Genomic DNA, 24,275 nt, shown 5'->3' with positions numbered 1-24,275 from the left:
ACGGATTAAAGAGATTCAGGAGGTGACACTGATGGGGTTGGAGGGAGGAGATGAGGAGAGCAGAGATTCTGATATGACTCCCTGGTTTCTAGTGAACACGGGTCATGCAGGTGCCACCAACGAAGGCAGACAACTTAGGCAGAAGGGGTTTTACAGAGGGTGGCACGGGCAATGACTGCCAATTTTAATCTGGACGCATCTTCCTTGGTGTGCAAGGTGAATTGGGGATGCTCAGGTGGATGGTTGGCTGCAAGAGTTGGGATATAGAAGAAACACAGGAGGTTAAAATACACATTTGAGAGCCATTGTGGTTTGGACATAGTCACGGGTGTGCACAGTGTGCAGAATTACAGAAGGAACATGGTGGAAGCTCGGAGAACTGAACACATGCAGTCCATAAGAGAAGGAGCAGGTGAGACCTAGAAAACTGCTCAGGATGAGGTAAGAAGATAGGCGACAGGGACCTGGCAGAAGGCGATTCTCAGATTCAAAACTGTGGGGAGTGAAGGACAGGGAATATTTTGGGCTCTGAGGTGTGAGCCACATACACACACACACACACACACACAGTGCTTCTATAACAATGATCTCACATCAGAGAATTTAGCTTTCTAAATTTATAAAGTTAGTATTTTGATGCTGAGTGTTAATATATCTATTTAAATGTCGAGAACAGTTCAAAGCATTTCTGCTGAAAGAAATTAAATACTGAAGGAAATTTGCTGCAGCCAATGCAGTCCATAAATAAAGCAAAGAGGACATTAATGTAGACTTCTTTTGTAGTTCTCTGAACCAGCTCCACACTACTCTGCCATAAAGGTGTTTCCTAGGATGAATTTGATCAGTGGTGGAGAAAGGACCCTGGTGAGGCCATATTAACAATCACAAGAATGACATTCAGACATATGCATGCATGAGTGCATACACACACACACACACACAGAGCTTTTAAAAGTTAATAAGTAGTTCATTCTTGCTTTTCTTTCTTTTCCCTCCCTCCCTCCCTTCCCTATTTCCTTCCTTCCTTCCTTCCTTCCTTCCTTCCTTCCTTCCTTCCTTCCTTCCTTCCTTCTTTCCTTTAGAACAGCACCTACAGGCTATTTCCTGGTTTTGCACACCTGGGACACCAGGAAATGATTATGATTGTGAGGAAGTAGGGTCCACCCAATCCAGCTATCTATAGATAACAACTCCTATGGACGTTTTTAAAACCTCTATATATCTTTATGAAGATGAGAAATGACCCTTTAAACGGAACCCATGCTGATAAGACAAGCTCCTAGAATTTTTTTTTTAGATAGGTTTTTTTTTTCTTAAGTGAAGTATAGTTGATTTACATATCACCCGTGTGCAGAGACAGGGATGCATCCATCAAGAATCTATGGCCTGGGCTTCCCTGGTAGCACAGTGGTTAAGAATCCGCCTGCCAATGCAGGGGACATGGGTTCGAGCCCTGGTCCAGGAAGCTCCCACATGCCGCAGAGCAACGAAGCCCGTGCGCCACTACTGCTGAGCCTGTGCTCTAGAACCCGTGCTCCACAACAAGAGAAGCCACCGCAATGAGAAGCTCGTGCACCACAACGAAGAGTAGCCCCCTCTCACCGCAACTAGAGGAAGCCCACGCGCAGCAACGAAGACCCAACGCCGCCATAAATAAATAAATTTATTAAAAAAAAAAAAAAAAAAGAAGAAGAATCTATGGCCCAAGTGGTGTCCATTTGCAGCTCTGCCGTCCTGACGGGGAGGGAGTATTACTGAGCCAGGGTTAAAAGCACAGTTCAGCTGAGCTGCCTTCCTCTCCTGCAGGCTCTAGAATTCTCTCCTGCGTGGTCCGGCGTGCTCTGGCCCACCCTGTCAGTGCACGGATGTCTGACTGCCTTCTGCCAAGCCTTGGCATCCTCTTCCCCGTCTGTCCAAACCTCAAGCTCTGAGTTCTGAGTCTTTATTAGCTGGTATATAAGAAAGACTCATGAATCCCAGGCAATCTCAGTGACCTTAACCACGTGGTGCATCATCTTTCTGCGTCTAACTGGAGGCCCTATCTCTGCAACCTCTCACAGCTCTTGCCTCCCTATGGGGGATGAGGGTCCTTTCCTGGGAAGGGGTACTTCAGCTCCTGCCAGGCATTCACTGAAGATGACAACAGCCACGACATTCTCTGCTTAATACCGCTAAATATCTACTCAGCCAGCATGGTCCTCCAAAGCCAATGGGCATTGTGGCTTAATTACGTCTTAATCAAGGCTGCACAGTTACCTCAGGAAACTCAAGTGTTTCTAGTGGGTGTGGCTTAAAGATGACAGGTAGCTTCATCTTTAGACAGTCTATGAATTACACGGATTTTACTCAACAGGTCTCCAAAGTCGGTTTTTATGTATTCCTCTTATACACCTTTGCTGCAGAATCTTTACTTCCTGCTTCTGCGTGCATCCATGGACCACCGCTAGCTGATTTCTTCCACATGAAGCAGGTTCCGTGGTGCAGATCTGCACTCGGCTTTCACATGGGGGTGAGTGAGTTGCTACTCTTATAAGGATGGCGTTTCTTAGCAACAAAGGGTTGTTTGCCCTGTTGCCTGTCAGTCGATTCTCTGCCTGCTGCTCTCAGCTCAGTTTTTTCAATCTAATCTTTGGCAAGAAGTATCGCTGATAACGCTGAAGCTAACACGTTCTTCGCGTCCCTGCCTCCCCCCCGAGAAAAACCAACTAACCAAAGTAACATGTTGTAAGACTATTCTAGTTGCAGTACTGATTCATAGAATTCATCAATATTATTTAATATTTTATACTGAACCCCAAATGTGCTTGTTGTTTAGTGCCTGGAACAATTATAGCCAAGAAAACTTAATAATATAATATAATATAATATAATATAATATAATATAATATAATACATACACTTTACTTTTCATTTCTTTCTTTTACATTTTATTTTACTTTGCATTTCTACTGGTGCAAGTAGAAAATTTTATTTTTCTTGTGCTCATTGGCTGTTCACATTTTTCATCCTATGATTTGTTCAGTTCAGGACATCTGCGACCTTTGTCAGTAGAGATAAATTATCTTCTGGACCACCGTTAACCAGACAGGTAAGAAATTGTAATGTTTTACAATAAAAATATACTCATGCATTTCTTTAGGTAATTAAAAATTATATTTAAATGCCCAATGTCACTAAGAAATCAAAAAATTCAAATTAAAAAGATAGCAGGATTTTTTTTTTTTTGTCCATCAGGGTGGCAAAATTGTAGAGATTTGTAATCTCCAGGGCTGGTAAGCAGTTGAAAAATGAGCATTCAAGTAGGCTCTAAAGTGATATAACTAGTGCAACCTTTTAAGAGAAAATTTGGCACTATCTATCCAAATTCAAGTGTGCTTGCAATGCAACCCTGACGTTTCTATTCTAGAAATCTATTCCACACAAACCCTCCCCCATGTACACAAAAGATGGGTGTTCAAGGGTGTTCACTGCAGCATTTTTATTATACTGAAAAGTGGGAAAGACCCTAAATGTTCTTCAACAGAGAGTGAATGTCTAAGTAAACGCTGGTGCATTTGTAGCATGGCGTAGTTCCACGCAATAGAGTTTTTAGCAATGATGGAAATGTTCTGTATTTGCTCTGTCCAGCACAGTATCTTTGTGATTGCTAAGCACTTGAAATGTGGTAAGCACAACTGAGGAACTGAATTTTAAATTTTATTTAATTTCAATTATCTTAAATTTAAATAGAAATAGATCCCAAGTGGCTAGTGGATACCATAGTGGACAGCATGGGTCTAGAAACAACCATTCAGCTACTAAAAAGGAGATAGATTTATAAGAATGACATGGGAAAAGACAAAACATATTGTTAAATTTTTTAAAAAGCCAAGGGCTGAACGATTTTGTACATAGTATAGGTCAATGTTTTCCCAAATATTTGCATAAGCACAAATATATGTAAATAAACACATAGAAAATGTTCTGAATAATACACATTTGCAATATCTGGAGAAAGGAGTTGAAATGAGAGCCACAGTGAAGGAGACTTTCATACTCGACTCTGTGTTTGCATTTTATGGTAATGTAATTTGTGCCACTTGGTTAATTTTTTAAATAGTTTCAGAAAATCAAGAAAGATGTAAGCAAAATTGAATAAATAAACTATAAGGCATATGCAATATTTTGAGTATATTCACATGGTCCTGATTCAAGGTCTATTTCAAATGTCCCATCGCCCTGACATCTTCATTAACCCATTCAACCAAATCTATTCTCTCTCCTTCAAACACCACAGCCCAGCACTTTCCCCAAGGCCCCTGGCATATTCTGTCTTAGTTGCCCTCAAGGCTACTTCCCCGCAATTAGTCTGTCAGCAGTTTCTTGAGGGTAAGACTGCGTCTTCCCCGACTTATTCACTGTACAATCTCCCTCATACCCAAGCACAGTGCCTTACATGTAAAATATATAACTTAATTATTCATTGAATTGGATTTTGAAACAGTCCTTTATGGAATCATTACTGATTCTCTCCTTTTAATAAATATTCTTTTATTTCTAGGATTATCATCAGTACCATTTTCCTGGGCAAATTTGTACATCTCTGGCTGATGAGCTCAGCTGGTTAGAGCTCTGTGCTAACGAGACCATGACCCTGGTTAGCACTGCCCTCTTAGTTCCATGGCCACAAACTGCATCCCTAATTCCAACCAGCTGTCACCAAATGGCAGTTGTGTATAATAATGAATATCAGATGGGAAGGCTGGAGAGATCAGTCTAAAACTGTCACTGTTATTGTAGGTAAAGAGATGTATTTACATTTACATGCTCTATTAGGGTTGTTTCTGCTCTTGTCTGCCTTACTCATTTGACTGTAAACCTCATAAGGGAAGAAGATGTAGCCCATACATCTCTGTATCTGCTTCAATGCCTATCATTCCTTAGTGCATGTGTTCAGTAAGTGATTACTGAATTGAATTTTGCTAAGAATGAGTGTTTTGCTAGTGGTGTATTATTTTAGTACACGAGGTCAACTGGAAAAACAGCCAGGGAACTAGTGCTTTCGTGTACTTTCTATGTTACAAGGACCACAGTAGCCTTTTGAATCTTTACTCTCTTTAATCTGACAACAGCATGATAAATTATTCCATCACTATGTCATAAGTAAGAAAAATGAGGCAAACAAAGTATAAGTGCAAAGACACCTAGATAATGAAAGAATGAAGTAATATTTAAACTAATTAATAATCTAAGCCTGTAAAAGTTATCATTATGATATAAAAACACTCAGTTTTCCAAATCCAGCTAACCCTAACTTATAACCAATATACCTCTATTGTCAGTGACCCAAAGTACCATAGTGGAGTCAACACAGCACGTGCAAGTCTTAAAAACAATCAACTGCATATGAGGTCATTGGATTTGAATTGTGCTATAATTCACTTTGACTTTGTATAACCATTGCCTGAAATTACAAGACTGTAAAATTGAGAGGCTCTATATCCTTAAGATAGAAAAGGCAGACTCAAAGAGGAACAGGACCACCTTTAAGACCACCTTAATAAGTAGTGTTGGAATAGGATGGCTTCCTTTATAGGATTTAGCAAAACCAAATATGGGAAGACAAGTTTTGTCTTCCTTTTACATCGGTTTCAACATAGGAATGTGATATGATCCATGTACACAGAAGGTCTTGAAAACTAAATTGACCTCTAGATCCAGATATCCAACAGCCTACTCTATATTTTCTCCAATTTCCACAGGCCTCTTAAATCTAAAATCAAATTTAACATCTTTCCTGAAAAATCTGTCCTGGTAGGCAGGATAATGGCCTCCCAAAGATATCTACCTCTTAATCTTCTTGGAACCTATGAATTTTACCTTACATGGCAAAGAGAACTTTGCAGATGTGGTTAAGTTAAAGATCTTGAGATGGAGGGATGATTCTGGATTATTGAGGTGGGTGGAACATAATTATGAGGCTCCGTATAAGAGGAATGCAGGAGGGTCAGAGTCAGAGAAAGAGAAGTAATGATGGAAGGAAAGGGTAGAGTGATGTAGAGCCATGAGCCAAAGAATGTGGCAGCCTCCAGACGCTGGAAACACCTGGAAATGGATTCTCCCCTAACATCTCCATAAGGAATACAGCCTTTTCATCTTAAACTTCTGACCTTCAGAACTACAAGAGGACAAATATGTGTTGCTTTAAGTCACTGAATTTGTGGTAGTTTGTTACAGCAGCCACAGGAAACTAATTTGTCGTACTCCTTACACAAGTCAGAAAAGCTGCAGGGAACAGACAACTCATTCAAAAAGGGTAATTGAGGACAGCTTAATAAAGAAGGCATTTTCAAGAGACGGGCACAGTAATAGAAGATCAACAGGGAAAGATGATGTGCCCTTGCATGAGCAATGTCAGGGAGCCATAGCTCTGCCAGACTGAAGCAGCAAGAGGTAGTTCCAGGCACCCAGAGTGCAGCAGGAAAGGGCTTGCAGCTGGTGTCAGCTTGCGGTCTGAAATGGAGGGAGCCGAGGAATAAACACCCTCCGCGGCTTCCTCTTCCCACCCTCTGATCTCTGTTGGTGCTGCCCCAGGGCCAAACCCAACCAGATATCACAGGGTGATGGAGCCCAGTTGAAACGTCCACAGAAATCAACCCTACCAGGCACAGATTGGAAAGGGAAAGAATGGGAGAAGGTACCCAGCCTTCTACATTCTGGATCTTGGTGAATGGTTCCACCATCACCCAGACATTCCCTCTGGCATCCAGGAGTCACCTTGGACTCCCCCTTTCCTCTCCTTCACCAAGTGCAGATTCAGCTCTTTCAGGAGGAGTCAAGGTTCACAGGATTTCTTATATCTCCCATGTGGCCCTCCTCAATGAACCTCCCATCAGAGCTAACACTGACATGGATAGACAGTTATCATTTGCCTCATGTATTTCTTTATGTCATTCCTATATCATCCCTAAATAATATAGAGCTCTTTTTTTTGTATGCTTTATACTTTATAAATAAATGATAAAATAAAAAATAATATCTTACTGGATATAATATTCAGTAATTTGCTTATTTTTGTACACATTTTTGTTTTATATAATTGCATAAATCACATTTATGAAGTCCATCATAAATATATAAACATATATACACATATTCATATGAACATATTCCTAAGGGTCAGATCTAGCTATTTTCACTGCTGTACAGAATCTCTTTGTGAATTGTAAGGGGTGATATTTATCATGATGCCCTTAAAGGAAAGTGGCTTGACTTCTCAAAGCACTAAAAAAAAAAAAAGAAAAAAGAAAAGCTGAGGTATTTCCAAAATCTATTGTAACCAGAAGCAAAAGGAAGAAAAACAAACATTGAACAGCAGGAGGTGTGAGTTGAGTTTTATCACTAAAAATCACTTTATCTCCCTTTGAACAATCCAATTGCATTCCTAAGATTCTGCATTTTCACTAAAGACGCACTATAATTCTTCACTTGAGAAAACTCACATTTATCCCCACTGCTTGGAAAGTTTACAGGGTGATGAATTTGAGATATGGAAGCACTCTATAGCAGAAAATTAACTAGTAATGTTGCCAGAATTCAGAGAACTTTGAGCAATATAGCTAAGGCAAGGAAAATAATTTTATGAGGAAAATAAGCTGAATTTATAGGCCCCTTTCCTTACTTCGTTCAAGAACATAGTAATTTCAAACGATATATGTTTTTCATGATTATGAAACAAAATAATGCTTTGTGGGAATTTTAGAAAATATATTAAAATATTAAAGTAAAATACTCTCCCCAAAATAGCATTATATAATTCCTTCCAAAACTTTTCTATAAACACATTTGTTTGAGATAGGGGGCATTCTGTCAGTTACAACTTTGTTTCACTTGGATCTTTACACATGGCATTGTGATAAGCATGTTCCCGTGTCATCAAATACTCTGCATAATTTTAAGTCAATGGGGATAACAGAGATGGCTTAATAAATGACATTGGGACAATATATTAACCAGTTGAAAAGAAAAGAAAACTCGATCACTAGAATTCTCTCCTTAATTCAAAGTAAATTCTAGATTATACAAAAGTTAAGTATTAAAAAATAAAAACATCAAAGCACTAGAATACAGCTTTAGGTGAATATTCATAATTTTGAAGTGGGGAAGCATTTTCTAAGAATGTCATAAAACCAAAACCTTTAAATAAAGAATACAGTTTGAATATATAAACATTAGCCGCTTTGTGAAGAAATCATGAGCAAAGTCGAAAGAAAAAATGACAGAAAGATAAAATGTTTGCAACCTGTCTGACAGCAAATGGGCCAAGATGCAAAGAACACTGACAATAAAAATTAGATGACTTGACGAGTCACCAAAGGATAACTACAAACTTTCAGCATGAAGTGGTTCAACTTCACTAATCAAAGAAAGGCAAGAGAAAAAGGGAAATACTTACCTGCTACCGGGTCGCGGATGGTTGATAACACTGATTAAACGCAGCGTGACAAGGGTGCTGGGAAACGGGCGAGCTCATGGCTGCTCGCCTTTCATTGGCCAAAGTGAGTCACATGACCACATCTAATTTGAGGTGGGCAGGCAAGTTCAATCCTACTACGTCTAGAATAAGAGAAGTCAGCAAATTTATCAATAGCCCTAATGACTGCTGTATTAAGTGTTGGAATAGTTAGAGAATTTTTATTTTCATGTTTGTACTTTTTGTACTGTTATTTTATTTTTACAATTAAATCTATCTTAAAACAAAAAAGCTAGTGAAATAGCTTCATAAGCATAATTTTAAATATTTTTATAAGAATCCATTGTGTGGGGGCTTCCCTGGTGGCACAGTGGTTGAGCGTCTGCCTGCCAATGCAGGGGACATGGGTTCGAGCCCTGGTCTGGGAGGATCCCACATGCCGCGGAGCAACTGGGCCCGTGAGCCACAACTACTGAGCCTGCGCGTCTGGAGCCTGTGCTCCGCAACAAGAGAGGCCGCGATTGTGGGAGGCCCGCGCACCGTGATGAAGAGTGGCCCTCGCTTGCCACAACTGGAGAAAGCCCTCACACAGAAACGAAGACCCAACACAGCTATAAATAAATAAATAAATAAAATTTAAAAATTAAAGTCTTTAAAAAAAAAAAAAAAAAAAAAGAATCCATTGTGTGGCTATATCAGAGTTAGTAACTCATTACCTTAATCTCAGACATTTGTATTTTTCTAAAGGTTTTACTGTTATACATAACACTATGGTAAACATTTTATTGCAAAATAGCTTTACTTGCATTTCATTAGGATAAATTGCCATCAGCAGAACTAGTGGATCAAATAGCATGAACATTTTCTGACTTTCCTTGTTTTCTTATCTTTTGTACAACAGAATATTAACTTGGTGAAATAAAATGAAAAAGCAGTGTAGTTTTATGAACTTTAAGGGTAATTTCATAAGAACTGGGGGAGGGGCAAATAAGACACAGTTAACAGACTTCCATCTTAACTAAGAAATCAGATCATTCACGTGGGAAGCAGGCCACCCTGAGGTCCTATCTCCAGTCTGCCACCTCTTAGGTACTTACATTACTTTGGGCCATTGATTAAATCTCCTGGAGCCTCAATTTATTGACTACAAAAGAGAGATTAAAATGCCCACCATTCGGTGTCCTTCAAAAGATGAATGGATAAAGAAGATGTGGCATATATATACAATGAAATACTACTCAGCCATAAAAAAAGAATGAAATTTTGCCATTTGCAGCAACATGGATAGACCTGGAGGGCATTATGCTAAGTGAAATAATGGTTACCAGTTGGGGGGGGGGGTGGCAATATAGGGGTGATGGAGTAGGAGGTACAAACTATTGGGTGTAAGACAGGTTCAAGGATGTATCTATTGCACAACACAAGGAATATAGCCAACATTTTGTAACAACTGTAAATGGAAAGTGACCTTTCAAAATCGTATAAAAAATAAATAATAAATTAAAAGAAAAGAAATATTCCATTAAAAAATTAATTTTAAAAATGCTCACCATTCAGTGATGTAAAATAAATACTTTGGAGAACCTATTAACATGCATTACGGAGCTGCTGTATAATTGCCTTATGGGGATTGTTCCAGCTACTTTTGTTGGTATTTTAATAATATTGGCTTAAGCCTCTGTTGCCAAGGATGGAGAGTAAAAGGTGCTATGAGCTCTCCTAGACAGAAAAAGAATTAATAAATTGATTAAAGCACATTACTGTGTGCTTTTCAAAGCAACCTCCGTCTCCACTCCCCTCTAAAGGCCAGGGGAGTGAGTCTGTGTTGGAGAAAGGATTTTGAAAGGGAAAAGGGTGGTGGGTTTAAGACCTGCAAGTGTCCAAATTCATCCTCCAGCAAAGGTAGAAGTCATTTTCTCTAACTCAGTGGTTTTCACCTGGGGTGTTTCTACCTCTGGAAGACAGCTTTCGGTGTTGATATTAACACCGGCATCCGGTGGGCGGAGACCAGGGCTGCTGCGAAGCCTCGTACAAGCACAGGACAGCCTCACCACGGAGAATTATCCCGTCCAGATTGCCAGTAGTGTCAAGGTTAAGAAATCCTGCTCTAAATTGATGTATTCTAATATTTAATTCTATTTTTTCTGCTTAGCAACATCTCTTTTATCTACAAGTTTATACTCCCATCCTAATAACTTTATAATTTTGATTAGATGTCAGTTGACTATATTTCTTCTAATTGGTTATAGAACTGAAGGTCTTTACTGGCAACGAAATTTTAGAAAAACTTTAGAAGTTAAACAAAATCCAAGTGAAAAAAATGTAAATGAGGCTTTGTTTAATAAAAGGGATCAACTTGTAGTTGCAACCTATTTAGAAAATAATACCCATGCAAACACGGTTCATCAAAAAACATATAATTTGGACAAATCTATTCTCAGATAAAATGTCTATGTTTTAAAAGCTTTTATCACTTGAGAAAAGAAGAAAAATGTCAATAAACTAAGGATTTATCTTAAAAATCTAGAAAAGGAGGGGGGGAAAAGCAAAACTCTGAGGGAAGAAATGATGAAGACAAAACCAGAAATATCTGAATTACAAAAACAGTAGAAGTGTTAAATAAATCAAAAATTAGTTATTTGAAAAGGGCATGGCAATATACAAGTTACCCAAACTTAGATGATTTTAAGATAACGTCTTGTGCTGGATGAAATTAAATTTCCAGGTCCCCCTACCTCCTCAAATTCAAATCCTGAACATTTGAGGAAAGACCCTGAAATCCGTTATTTTATCAAGTACTCCAGCTGATTCTTATAAATGGGCAACTTCAGGAAATCCTGAAAGTAGCCACTCTTTAAAAAGGCTAATCAAGAAAAAAAGGAGAGGAAGCCCAAATAGAGAAGGTTACGAATGTAAGAGAAGTCAGAACCATATTTATGGAAAAGGCTTTTTAAAAGTATGAGTGAAATGTCATCTATTACAGGAAAATCTTTTTATTATGTCTCTGACCTTTGTTGCTATTTCCATTCTGATGATAGATATTTTGAATCTCCTGAATTTGTCCTCCATGACCTCTATTTATCTCTATATATTGTTCACTTATTTATTTATCTAGTTAATTTTGCTTTTCTTATTAATCTCTGCAGACTTTTCCTCTGAGAATTTTGGAGGCTCTGATCTAAACTTCCCTACTTCCAGTGATTTTTTTCTTTGAATTCAGTGGTTGTACTTTTCATCAGAAAACTTTCTTTCCTGTTCTCATACCATTCTATTCACAGGCGCAATATCCACTGAGAACGCAAATTAGGGAATCTCCAAAGCTTTCTTTCTGGTTCAAGAAGCCTATTTCACACCCAAGAATTAGGGATCATGATGAAGAGGGTGTTTGCTCTGAGTCCCTAGATTGATCCCTTTTGGAACCAGCAACTCCTTGCAAATGTCCAGTTGTATTTCTCAGCTTGCTTATCATGCAGGGAGTTCTGTCTATATTTGGGAGCACTGGTAGTGGAGTGGCTTCTGGAAGAGATGAGGACACACTGTGCAGGACACTGCTGGAAGTGTCTAAGCCCAGATAAGGGAGAAAGGAAAGCCATGACTTAACCATGCTTTTTCTATAGGTCAGAGGTTGCATTACCTATGGAGGCTTCATGGTTGCACCAAAGACTTTCTTTGCTGAGCAAGGCAGGTCACTGCCCACTTCTGCAGCTGCCATGAAGCCTCTTGATAGCAGCTGGGGGTGACAGCACCCGTGGTGTCAGGGTGTCCCTGCCTGCACCTGGAGACACTGTTGTGACGAGAGCCTCCAGTAGCCGTCTGCTCTGGAGCTGGACTGCCCGTTCCAGGACACTCGCCAGGAGGGAGGCTGGCTCCCCATCACTGCGCATGCCCCCGCCCTCGCCTCTCTTCTCTGCAGCACGAGCCACAGGGTTAGATGGAGCCCTGCCATTGCCTTCCCAACAACGGTGGGGCCCACAAGTCCAGCAACCTGCCCCATGCCCTCCATCTGGTTTCCATCGCATGACATTTTGCAGAGATCCCATGAAGTTTCTGGCATAGTTTTGAAATGCACAATTCCTGGTTTCTGGTGCTAATGCATTTTCTTCTCTTTTGGATTATTTTCTTTTTAAAAACAAAAATTATTTATTTATTTGTTTGTTTTTATTTTTGGCTGTGTTGTGTCGTCGTTGCTGCGTGCAGGCTTTCTCTAGTTGCGGTGAGCGGGGGCTACTCTTCATTGCGGTGGGCGGGCTTCTTGCTGTCCTGGCTTCTCTTGTTGTGGAGCACAGGCTCTAGGCACGCGGGCTTCAGTAGTTGTGGCACATGGGCTCAGTAGTTGTGGCTCGCGGGCTCAGTAGCTGTGGCTCGCGGGCTCTAGAGCACAGGCTCAGTAGTTGTGGTGCACAGGCTTAGTTGCTCCGCGGCATGTGGGATCTTCCCGGACCAGGGCTCGAACCCATGTCCCCTGCATTGGCAGGTGGATTCTTAACCACTGAGCCACCAGGGAAGCCCTGGATTATTTTCTTGATTTAAAATTGGGGATGGAGGAAGGAGGAGGAGACATGTTAAATGCATATGCTTCGTTCAGTGTTTTAACTGAAAAGTCCACCGCACTCTACTCACAGGGAGTTTTCTTCTTTCTTGCTAAAAATTGAACAAAACAAGATAGAAATGGCACAAACATGTTTCTAAGGAAGCAAGATCTGAAATGTCCTGTGCCTCAGTCCCAGAGAAGCAGCATCCCGAGCTGTTGGAAGAAGCCAAGGACCAACGAGCCCGCCCCTCTGAGATGTGGAGCTCACTCTTCATGCTCCCACGAGCCTTCTTCCTACCTTTTTGAGGACAGTCAGTGGGAAGACTGTCTTCTCACAGTTAGACTCTTTAAACCAGACAGCTTCCTACTAATATTTCATTTTAGAAGGTTGAAATCTGGTTTCACAGGAAACTCATTCCACAGAGACTTTTCCCTTCCACTCAGATACAATTATTGGAAACAAAGATGTACACAGCACCTCCTTTAAAAAAAGGAAAAATAGTTCAAACTCGGGGGCAGCAGAAAATGAAACCTCAGCCATTTGTCAAAAGGCCCATTAAGCCCATTATTTTCTGAAAGGACATCTTTTGGCAGCCTTTTGTCAGTTCCAAATTTAGAGGTGCTCATTAGGATGTGAGAGTGGAAATGATGAAGTTAAGAGAGGCTCCACTGACGCTCTTTTTAAGCCAACCCATGTGTCCTCATCAGGCGGATGCAAAATTCATCAGGAAAATGAGGTCTCCTTGGCTGAAAGCTGCTCCCTCTGTTCCCATTAGCATCCGCACCTCTCAGAACCACTCGATGACCTACCTGCCCCAGAACACCTTGTAGCCCCACAGCTGGATTCTGACTGTAGTAGCTGTAGTGACTCCTGAAGCACTGCCGGGGCCACTCCTGGCTTTTCCTCCTGGAGCTCCAAGGGATCCCTGTCCAGTGCCCTTCTCTTCTGTCCTCAGTCCCTGGCTCCTCCACCTTTCCTGAAGGAGAAGAATAAGGAGTGAGGTCATTGTAACTCACAGGGCTGGAGAATCTCTATCCTCTTGATGGGAAAGCCCTTCGCTTTTGCTCCTTCTCCCAGACTGTTGGTCTCTGATACAAATAGCCCCTCCAGCAGCATCGCTGGCGTTTGCAGGTGGGAGCCTTGGAGTCGGAGCCCACAGTTTTGAACACCTAATCCCCAGCTTCTTCTCTGAAAGACCCTTGAAAAGATAACTGACTTCAGAATGTTTGACACACTTGTGAGAGTCAGAAAACATTACTCATGGAACACTGTACTGCGTTGAATAATATCCTCCAAAAATCCATGTCTACCTGGAATCTGTAAATGTGACCTTATTTGGAAACAAAGTCTTCGCAGGCGCAGTCAAGTTCAGATGAGGTCACACTGGATTAGGGTGAGTCCTAACGCACTGACTGGTGCCCTTATAAGAAGAGGGAAATTTGGACACACACAGGGAGAAGAAGGTCACATGACCATGGAGACAGAGATTGGAGTGATGAGAGTCACTATTCCATAGGTTCAAGGCCAGGGAATGCCAAGGATTGCTGACAACCATCAGAAGCTAGGAAGAGACAAGGAAGATTCTTCCCTAGATCTTTTGGAATGAGAACAGCCCTGCTGACAGATTGATCTCAGACTTCTAGCCTTCAGAACCGTGAGAGACTAATTTCTGTTGTTTAAGCCACCCGGTTTGTAGTAATTTGTCATGGCAGCCTTAGCAAACTAATATAGACACCATTAGCATTGTACCTGGCAAATATTCCACACACGATAAACACACAAGTTTTTTCAGTAGCTAACAATGTGTCTGAAACATAACAGGTGCTCAATAAATACTTGTGGAATGAAATGAGTAAATGTTAAAGCATCTCTTTGAAGTATATTTTAAGAACATATATAAGAATCTATTTCTAAATTTAAAGAGACTTTATGCAGAAAAAATATTTATACTAATATGGTATTTAATGTTAAAAAAATTTTAAATAAAGTCCAAGATTAGCATAATAATTAAGCAAATTATGGTACACCCATATGGCAGAATTACATATAGAAATTTAAAACATTCATAAAGATTTTAATAATATTATTGAATATTATTGTAACATAAAATGTATTATTTTGATCTCATAAAAATTTTTAGCATCATAGAAAATAAGTTATGGTGAAATAAAATGAATAATATAACTATGTTAATTTATATTAAAATATATATTAAAAGGCTGGAGTAGTTAGTTATCTATAGGTCATTGTAAGTGATTGTTTTTCTTTTTTGTATGTTTCTTTTCTATACACATTTGCTACAGTGAGTGTGTATTACATTTATGATAAAGAGAAACTTTACCTTTAAAAAAACAACTCAGGTAGCAAAATAAATACATAGATAAGTTATAGCATATAACCCCCTACTATTCCTTTTGTTGCAGCACGGATTTTGCAAACTACAATAACATGTGCTTCTGTCTGGTAACAGCATTTATAAAATGAATTACTTGGGACCAAGCTGGTATCTGCAGAGTGAAGAGTAATCGTCGATTGGTTTGAGAAGGCATGAGTCTTACAGAGAGCTGTGTTCCCGTGAAACGATGACCAAGGCTCTGCCTCAGCTGGAAAATATATTGATAAGTTGTGTGGAATCAATCAATCAGTAAGTCCCACGTTAATGGTCATCGTGTGCCTGTTATTGTACTAGGAAACCGTAAGTTGAAAATAAACTGAACCAGAGAATTCTAGAATTTAAAGAAGATCAGTGGTCAGCCAATTCAACATCCTACCCAGAAAATGAATCTTCTCTACAATGAAGCTAGTGGGGCATTGTGATAGAACATAAATTTGGTGCCTCCAATAAAGTTAGTGTGTGCACATCCTTATGGGTTTCCTCCCCTTGAACTTGCTCTGGCCCAGTGACCTGTTTCAACCAGTAGAAGGTGGAGGAAGTGACACTATGCCAGTTCTAGACTTAAATCTTAACTTCTCTTTCGTCTAGGGGAAGGCAGACATGATGTAAGAAGTCTGACTACCCTGTGACCACCATTTTGGGAGAAGCCAGCCTAGCCGTGTGTAGCAGCCACGTGGAGGAGAACCGAGGCCTCCAGCCAACAGCCCCAGCTGTGCTTCTAGCTGACGACCAGGACCAACCTGCCAGCCCTCAGTGAGGCCACCTTCAAAGTGGATCCTTTGATGCCCCATGAAATGTCCGTACCTAGCCCTGCTCAGATTACAGAATCCTGAGCAAATCAATAAAATGGTGGTTGTTTAAGCCACTAAGTTTGGGGATAATTTGTTACACTGCAGTAGATAACCAAACAGACATCTAGTCTCAGCTCAGACTCTTCGAGGAACAGGAGACTCTGTGCTTTATAAAGTAATTCATTCCATTTTTTAAAATAGCAATAATTGCTAGAACATTCTTTTCTACATTTAACCCAAATCTGCCTTCCTATCATTCACAACCTGTCTCTATGGAGAGTAAGTCTACGTCCTCCTGCATGGCAGCTCTTCCAGTGTCTACAGGTAATCATGACCGTCACTCCCTACACCTCCCACCCTCATTTTACCCCCATGCCTGAGGCATGCATACAAGCCTTCTCTTTTTAGAGATAAACATCACCAGCTCCTTCAAGTCCCATTCTTTCCTTGAAAGCTCAAACTCTTACAGGTATATCAGATGCCATCTAGAAGCGCACAAGGGAGTTTTCTTCACTTTTAAGAGAACACCAGTATTTCAGGCCATGGTTTGCTCAGAAACATTTTGTCAGAAAATTACTGGTTAGAAAAAATATATATGAATTATTATTTATGTTTGCTGCAAATGCAACCAGTAAAGAAGATGAGTGAGGTTGTTATCTATTTAAGGCAGAGAACTCTCTTTGAGTCGTTTGGGTTGCTCTCAAAAGGCTTCAAAACCCGACTGTCCTTATGCAGACAAAGATTTTCTTTGATATGGCAAGTCTGTTTCTAAGTTACTGCTGGAAACAGGCTGTGACGCTGGGAATTCAATTATTGACCCAACTTCATGGTCAGTCAGTGCTGGTGACTGTACCACAGCAGACATACGGAGCTCTACATTTGCCATGAGATGGCCAAGTGATGGATGGATGCAGCCAGTGTTTCTTTGGTCCTTGTTCAAGTAAGACTGTGTGTATTATGAGAAGATGACACCTTAGCCATTTTAAAGAGTCAATATAAGATGGAATGGTATCTGGGGGCAAAGTGAGTGCATATTATTGCTCCAGATATTTTTTCCCTAAAACATCACAGAATTTCTGTATTGTACAGAAGGGTCTATATGGGGAGGAGTGCCTGGAGTCATACAGCTGGGTTTGTCCCTCCAGCTCTGTCACTCCTTGGCTTTCTTACAATGGACTAAATTATAATACAAAATCTCTCTGAATTAATTTCATCCTTTATGAAATTGAAATAAATACTTTACAGCATTGGTAGAAACACTGACAAACTCTCTGTTAAACATGTTATAAATAATAAAGTGGCATATAAGTATAAAGGTCACAGCGTGTCCATGTAGACACCCTTTAACACACTAGACCTCTTCAAATTCCAACGACCTCACCTTTACTCCACTTTCTCACTATTAAGAATAACCCTAACCATAAGTTTGTTTTCTACATCTGTGACTCTATTTCTGTTTTGTAAATAAGTTCATTTGTACCATTTTACACAGGGAACTCTACTCAATACTCTGTAATGATCTATATGGGAAAAGAATCTATATAAGAGTGGTTAACTGATTCACTTTGCTGTACATCTGAAACTAACACAACATTGTAAATCAACTATACTCCAATAAAATTTTTTTTAAAAAAAAGAATAACCCTAACAAAGTTGTAATCCTCTCAGCGTCAGTATTTTCTGGAGTGGCTCGTGGGGTAGTGAGTGTTCATGCGTTGCCTCTAGGTTTTGGCTTTTCCATCAGGCAGCATATGCATCTATAGCAGGCTTCTTCCACTCTTTATACTCTGATGAATCCCACAGTTTTACCTCTGTCCCAGGCTGAGCCCCCGGCCCTCACTCATTTGACTGGCCACCCCTCATCTCTACTTGGACGGCCCCCAGCATCTCAAACCCATCATGTCCCTGAATTCAGACTCCTGACCTTCCTTCCCAAACCTAGTCTCCTCCAGTCACGTTTGCCAGAAAAGACATAAGACACCCAGTTACATCTGACTTTTATATCAACCATGGTGAATATATTTTTAGTATAAGTAAGTCCAGTGTGCTATTTGGGACATACTTACACTAAAAAATATTTATTGTATATCTGATTGCATGGGATATACTTATACTGAAAAATTATTTGCCAAATATCTATGCAATCTGATATACAGCAATTTTTTAGTAAAAGTACATCCCAAATATCATATGGCACATACTTATAAAAATGATTCACTGTTCGTGTAAAACTCAAAGGTAACCGGGTATCGTGTATTTTTATTTGCTAAATCTGACAAGCCTACCTCCAGAGTTCTCAGCCAAGGGAGAGGCACCTTACCTACCTTACCGTAAATATTCCATTAGCTCCCCATTATCCTCAGGACAAATCCTCAGTCTGGGCTAAGGTCCTCCACAATCGGCTTTCTTCTTCTTTTTTTTTTTTTTTTAACATCTTTATTGCAGTATAATTGCTTTACAATGGTGTGTTAGTTTCTGCTTTATAACAAAGTGAATCAGTTATACATATACATATGTTCCCATATCTCTTCCCTCTTGTATCTCCCTCCCTCCCACCCTCCCTATCCCACCCCTCTAGGTGGTCACAAAGCACTGAGCTGATCTCCCTGTGCTATGCGGTTAGAGAAATGCAAATCAAAACTACAATGAGATATCATCTCACACCGGTCAGAATGGCCATCATCAAAAAATCTAGAAAGAATAAATGCTGGAGAGGGTGTGGAGAAAAGGGAACCCTTTTGCACTGTTGGTGGAAATGTAAATTGATACAGCCACTATGGAGAACAGTATGGAGGGTCCTTAAAAAACTAAAAATAGAACTACCATATGACCCAGCAATCCCACTACTGGGCATATACCCTGAGAAAACCATAATTCAAAAAGAGTCATGTACCACAATGTTCATTGCAGCTCTATTTACAATAGCCAGGACACGGAACCAACCTAAGTGTCCATCATCGGATGAATGGATAAAGAAGATGTGGCACATATATACAATGGAATATTACTCGGCTTTCTTCTTATTCTGCTGTTTCTCCGCTGTGCTCCACCCCCAGCCCCCCACCATGCACCCACCAACCCCCAAGCCCACTGGACTCAGTGTCCCTCGGGCACTGCATTACTTCCAGGGTCTCTGAAATGCACACACACTCATCTCCATATTTGCATCTGGATAGTGGATAAAGTTTACCCATTTCCAGATCTTTGTTAAACTATCTTAAATAGTGGACTTCTTGGAGCCCCCAGGGCAGGGACTTCAGGCCCCTGGGAACTAGCAGCAGAGGGGTTCCTGTGTGATTGAGTTGCTACTGCATGCTCTGTAACTTTGCACATGACTCCAAGTGTGCATGTCTTCATCAGGATTGTGGGAGGCTAGGACCACCGTGGGAATGTGGCTGTGCAGCTGGATCTTGGCTGACAGTGGCCTGTGACGGTTCCTCCCTGACCCTTGGATTGTGGCTGTGTGATACTGCCATTAGCACTGGATGACTGTGAAGTGGTGAGAGCCAGCAAGAGGGAGCACGATGTAATGGCTGAGAACACTGGTTCTAAAATCCTGACTTTATAACGTACTAGCTGTGTGACCATGGGCAAGTCTCTTAACATCTCTGGGCCTCAGCGTTCCCATCTATAAAATCAGAAATGTTAGTTGTCTCTAATTCTTTTCTTTTTTTTTTTTAGGGATCTGTTAACTAACTTTTATTGTGGTAATCATTTTGTAATATATACATATACCAGATTGTACACCTTAAACTTACACAATGTTTTATGTCAATTATGTCTCAATAGAGCTGGAAAAGCAAGTTTTTCATTTTGATGAAAACCATGTTATCATTTTTTTTTTTTCACGGTTTGGGTTTTTGTGCCCTGAAAAATCACTGTCTAGACCATGATCACAAATATTTTCTGCAATAGTTTCTTCTAAAAATTTTATAGGTCTAACTTTAATATTTAAGCCTATCACCTACTTCAATGAAGTTTTATATATCGTGTGAAATGTACGTGAGCTTATCTTTGGGAAGCAACAAAACTGCCAGGCATGCCGCAAATGGTAACTTTCATGTTTATATCACTTCTAATTTTTCTAGCTCTGATCACCATGTATTTTGTTTGGCTGTTAACTTTCTATCTCTCCCCACTTTGGAAAGATTTTGGTGAACAGAATTTCTTACTCACCTTTGTATCCCCAGGGTCTGGAGGAACGGAACGCACAGAAAGTTCTCAGTAGATATTTACCCTAGCTGCTGAGATGGCTGCAGAAACTTGCCTTGCAGATTATAGAATTGCTTTTCAAAGAAAGAGATCTTTAAGCTGCATTTTGAGGGATGAAAGGAGCTTTCCAGACAGAAACGGGTGATTAGAAGTTCAAGAAGAGGAAAAATCAGAGATGGGCCATGAGAAGAGCACGGTGGGTGCTGCTGCCTGTTTGGGATGGTTTCGGAAGCAGCGTCGGAAGCACGGGAGTGGTCCTCTGGGACTCGGATGTCCACTTGCCAGGAGGGGCCTTGGTTGTCCTGCAAGCATCAGCCGGTCCCTGCGGGATCCGAGGCAGACGTGAGTGTCAGGGGCGTTACCTGGCTGAGTGAGGAGATTGTACCGAGGGAGGCAAGTGTGGAAACAGGGAGAAGAGCTAGGAAGTTGCTGCAAAGAAGAGTTGAGAGATGTCGGGAATCAGAATCCCGCCGCACAGGGCAGGGAAGGCCCCGTGCACTGCTGCGTGTCACGGAGGGTGCAGTCCCCACAGCCGGTGCCAGGAACGGTGCCCGCTGCAGGGAAGGGCCGGTCCTGGAGAGAAAGGGCACAGACAGGACAGTTAGAGCGATGGGGAGTGGTGGGTTTAAAAGGGGACTCCCAAAGGACTGAGAGCCTCGGGCTCTGGGCTGTGATCTCCTTGGGTCTCGGAGTCGCCTACATGTATTTATCTCTCAGGGCAGAGTTGGCAACAAGATTCACAAAGCCTCATTCCCAGACTTCTCTAAGCTTCTGACTTGTGGGTTCTGGTTCAGGGGACCACAAGGAGAGTCACGAGAGCAAAATGAGTGAAGTTTGAGGAACAAAAAAGAAATGACATCAATCCTAAGGGAGACTTAACGTCTTCTCCTCCTCTTATACCCAAACTGTGCGTGACAGCATCCCTCGAGAGGTGGCACTGCCTCCAAGAAGGAGGGACCCCCATGCTGCTGGGTGTGGACCCTGTGCTGGCCATCATTCTGGATGCTGTTATAACCCAGGGTCCCCTTTGTCTCAGTATTAGCCTCTGAGAGGAGTGCCATCAACCCATTTTACAGATGTGAAGGCAAAGGTGCAGAAAGGCCATGTGACTTGTCCAAGGCCACAGTGCTCATAAGTGGCAGAGTCACGATTCAAAATCAAGCCAACATTTGCACGACACCACCAGACAAGGACCTACCTTGATGACCCTCTGCTCAGCATTTCAGAAGATAGAGGTCTCTCCCAAGGTCATCTTTCCCTCAAGTAATCAAAGCCCCAGAGGCTTTCAAGGCTCCCAGGCTCCTTTGCATTTATAGTCACCTCCACAGAGAAAGTCACATAGACTCGGCCAAGGACGTGGCCAAGGTCATAAGAAGTTCACCATGTAGAGCCGCAGTGCACTCCTCACTGGTCACCAAGATCTGGCCCCTAGCTGATCTCATTCCTGGCGGAGGCAGGTGCCCCGTGAGATGCACAGCCTCTGCCCCTGCGGCTTCTATTCTGGTCTCTGTCTTGCTCTGTCTTGTCTCCTTCGGTCCTCTCCCCTTTTTTTCTGAGATTCCAGGGTTTCTGAAGTGGACTTCTAGGTGAAGTGACCGCTGTGATCAGAAGCTAGAGGTTTTAAATGAAACAGGAAAAGAAATGGGCTCCATAAAGCAGCCATCAGCCACCGTCCCTTGCATTATTTATATGAAAAATATGCACGTTTCTTCCTCTAATTCTGATGAAACCCAGTTTTAGTAAGAACCGGGAGAGCAGAATTCATAATAAAGCCAAATGAGGGTGCAAAGTCAGGCGTTCCTTTTGTGTGTGTGGTTGTCAGTTGAGAGACAAAGAGCTTAAGATGTCAAGGAAAAAGAAAGAGAAACTATGTAGAAATGAGCAGATGCAAAGGTAAATAGTTACTCAGAGATAAATGGATATGCCAGACGCATAAGGCATAGAAGGTTTCAGGGGCGAAATTATAGCTCAGATCCAGGGAGATCACATAAGATATATGATATTGCAGGTAATTGTATTTTACTCTAATCCTCACTGGGAAAGAGACAGAAAGTTTGACTTCATGTCTCCTTCCCTGGTCTTTAGTTTCCTCTTGGCCAGCCTCAATTTTGGGTTATTTCTATGTTAATCTTGAAGTAACTGTGCACTTCTCAGTTATCCCATGAGGCTGTCCGTCATGGCCCTCACCTGGACAGGTGTGGCCAGTCTTCTGAGCTCAGCTGTTTACCTGGATCTGCTTCTCGAGTCCCTCCAGGACTGCCTGGCCGGACACAGATCACATCCCACCTCACTGGATCCTGTCCTCCTGACCTTGAGCTCAGTTTGCCGAATCTGCGTCGATGCCCTCCTCACACAAGTAGACATACATGTGTGCGTGCACACACACCCACAACACACACAGTAGACACCCACAATGTATACACAACACATATACGCACACCCACAATACCCATGCAACACGCATATACACACACAACACACAGTACACACACACCACATATACACACACACAACACAGACGCACAATACATACACAACACACACCCACAACACATACACAACACATATACACACAACACATACACCCACAATATATACACAACATGCATATACCCACAACACATACACAACACACACCCACAACACATACACAACACATATACACACAACACATACACCCACAGCATATACACAACATGTATATACACACAGCACATATACAACACATATACACCCAAAGCACACACACCCACAACACACACACAACACACAGTACACACACTACACGCATATACACACAACACACACCCACAACACATACACAGCACACACCCACATACACAGATCATCGTCATCCTGCTTTGTGGGCTCTAGGACGTAAGCTGACCCGATGTCTCATTTCTCCCTCTACCTAGTTCTGATCCTGGAACCTGCTCTGACCCCCTGCCTTGCAGGTCAGGTCAGCTGAAATTCTTCAGACCCATGGAGCTGATTCCTCACTCAGCTGTGACCTGGTCCTGCTACCACGGGGCACGTGGACAGCTGGTACTCAGGCCGTGTCTGAATGGTGGAGACGTTAATCTAGAGTGAGTCGAACCGTCTGAACAGAGACCCCTTCCTGACTGAACTCCGCTCTCCTAATGGATGCTACTGGGTCGGAGATTGTACCGCTAAGGAGTCACTGCACTGAAATTTTAACTGAAGAGCAGCTCTACCTGTGCATAAGGTAAAATATGTAAAAGGAATTTTTAACATTTATCTGCAGGGATTACAACCTCATGCTCTGGATCGTTCACTGGGATTCAGTAGTTGCATCGCTTGGTCGGCTCTCCACAACTGTTCATCAGGGTGGAACTGGCAGCACACCCGCGGGGCAGGTAGGGTGGCATCAGGGCCGCCCCCTCACTGATGCCAGCACATCCTTTACTGAACTCGGAAGCCAGTGCACTCTCCTGGCTACAGAGAGCATTAAAGTCTAGAACCCAGAAGAAGTTAATTCAGTCCGCTGGAGGACATAACTGTACGACGTCTGGAAATACGCAGGAGTGGCGGTAATTTTTACCACGTGTACTCTTGTCATTTATAAGACATGTTCACAGGCCCCCAGAGGATACGAGCGGAGGACGGGGATTCTCAGAGGTTTCACCTGGGCGGAGGAGATGGGGGAGGGCATGGGGTCTCCATTCTGTCGGAATAAGAGAGGGGACAGAGCACAGGATTCGGAGTCAGAACTTCTTTTGTACTCACTCAGCCTCTTGGTGCTGTGCCATCTTGAATAAGTCACTCCCTCTCTCCACAGACCCGGTGTTCTTGTCTGTAAAATAGGGGTAACAGCAGCCGCCTCACAGAGTCACTCTGTTAATTAACTGAGTTCTTGGGACGCAATCAGCAGC

General features: G+C 41.7%; 1 long non-coding RNA gene across 1 annotated transcript; it reads left to right on the top strand.

The window, feature by feature from the left end:
- The first annotated feature begins 1,518 nt into the window (after positions 1 to 1,518).
- Positions 1,519 to 17,546, top strand: LOC309663019. The gene is made up of 5 exons (XR_014265073.1): positions 1,519 to 2,509; positions 3,023 to 3,098; positions 13,119 to 14,377; positions 15,455 to 15,628; positions 15,968 to 17,546. It is a non-coding gene; the product is annotated as an uncharacterized lncRNA (long non-coding RNA).
- The last annotated feature ends 6,729 nt before the right edge of the window (positions 17,547 to 24,275 follow it).

Source organism: Balaenoptera physalus (assembly GCF_965194825.1).
Source record: "Balaenoptera physalus genome assembly, chromosome: 6".
Classification (NCBI taxonomy): domain Eukaryota; kingdom Metazoa; phylum Chordata; class Mammalia; order Artiodactyla; family Balaenopteridae; genus Balaenoptera; species Balaenoptera physalus.
The sequence above is the reverse complement of the archived record's forward strand: the minus strand, read 5'-3'. Positions and strand labels throughout refer to the sequence as shown.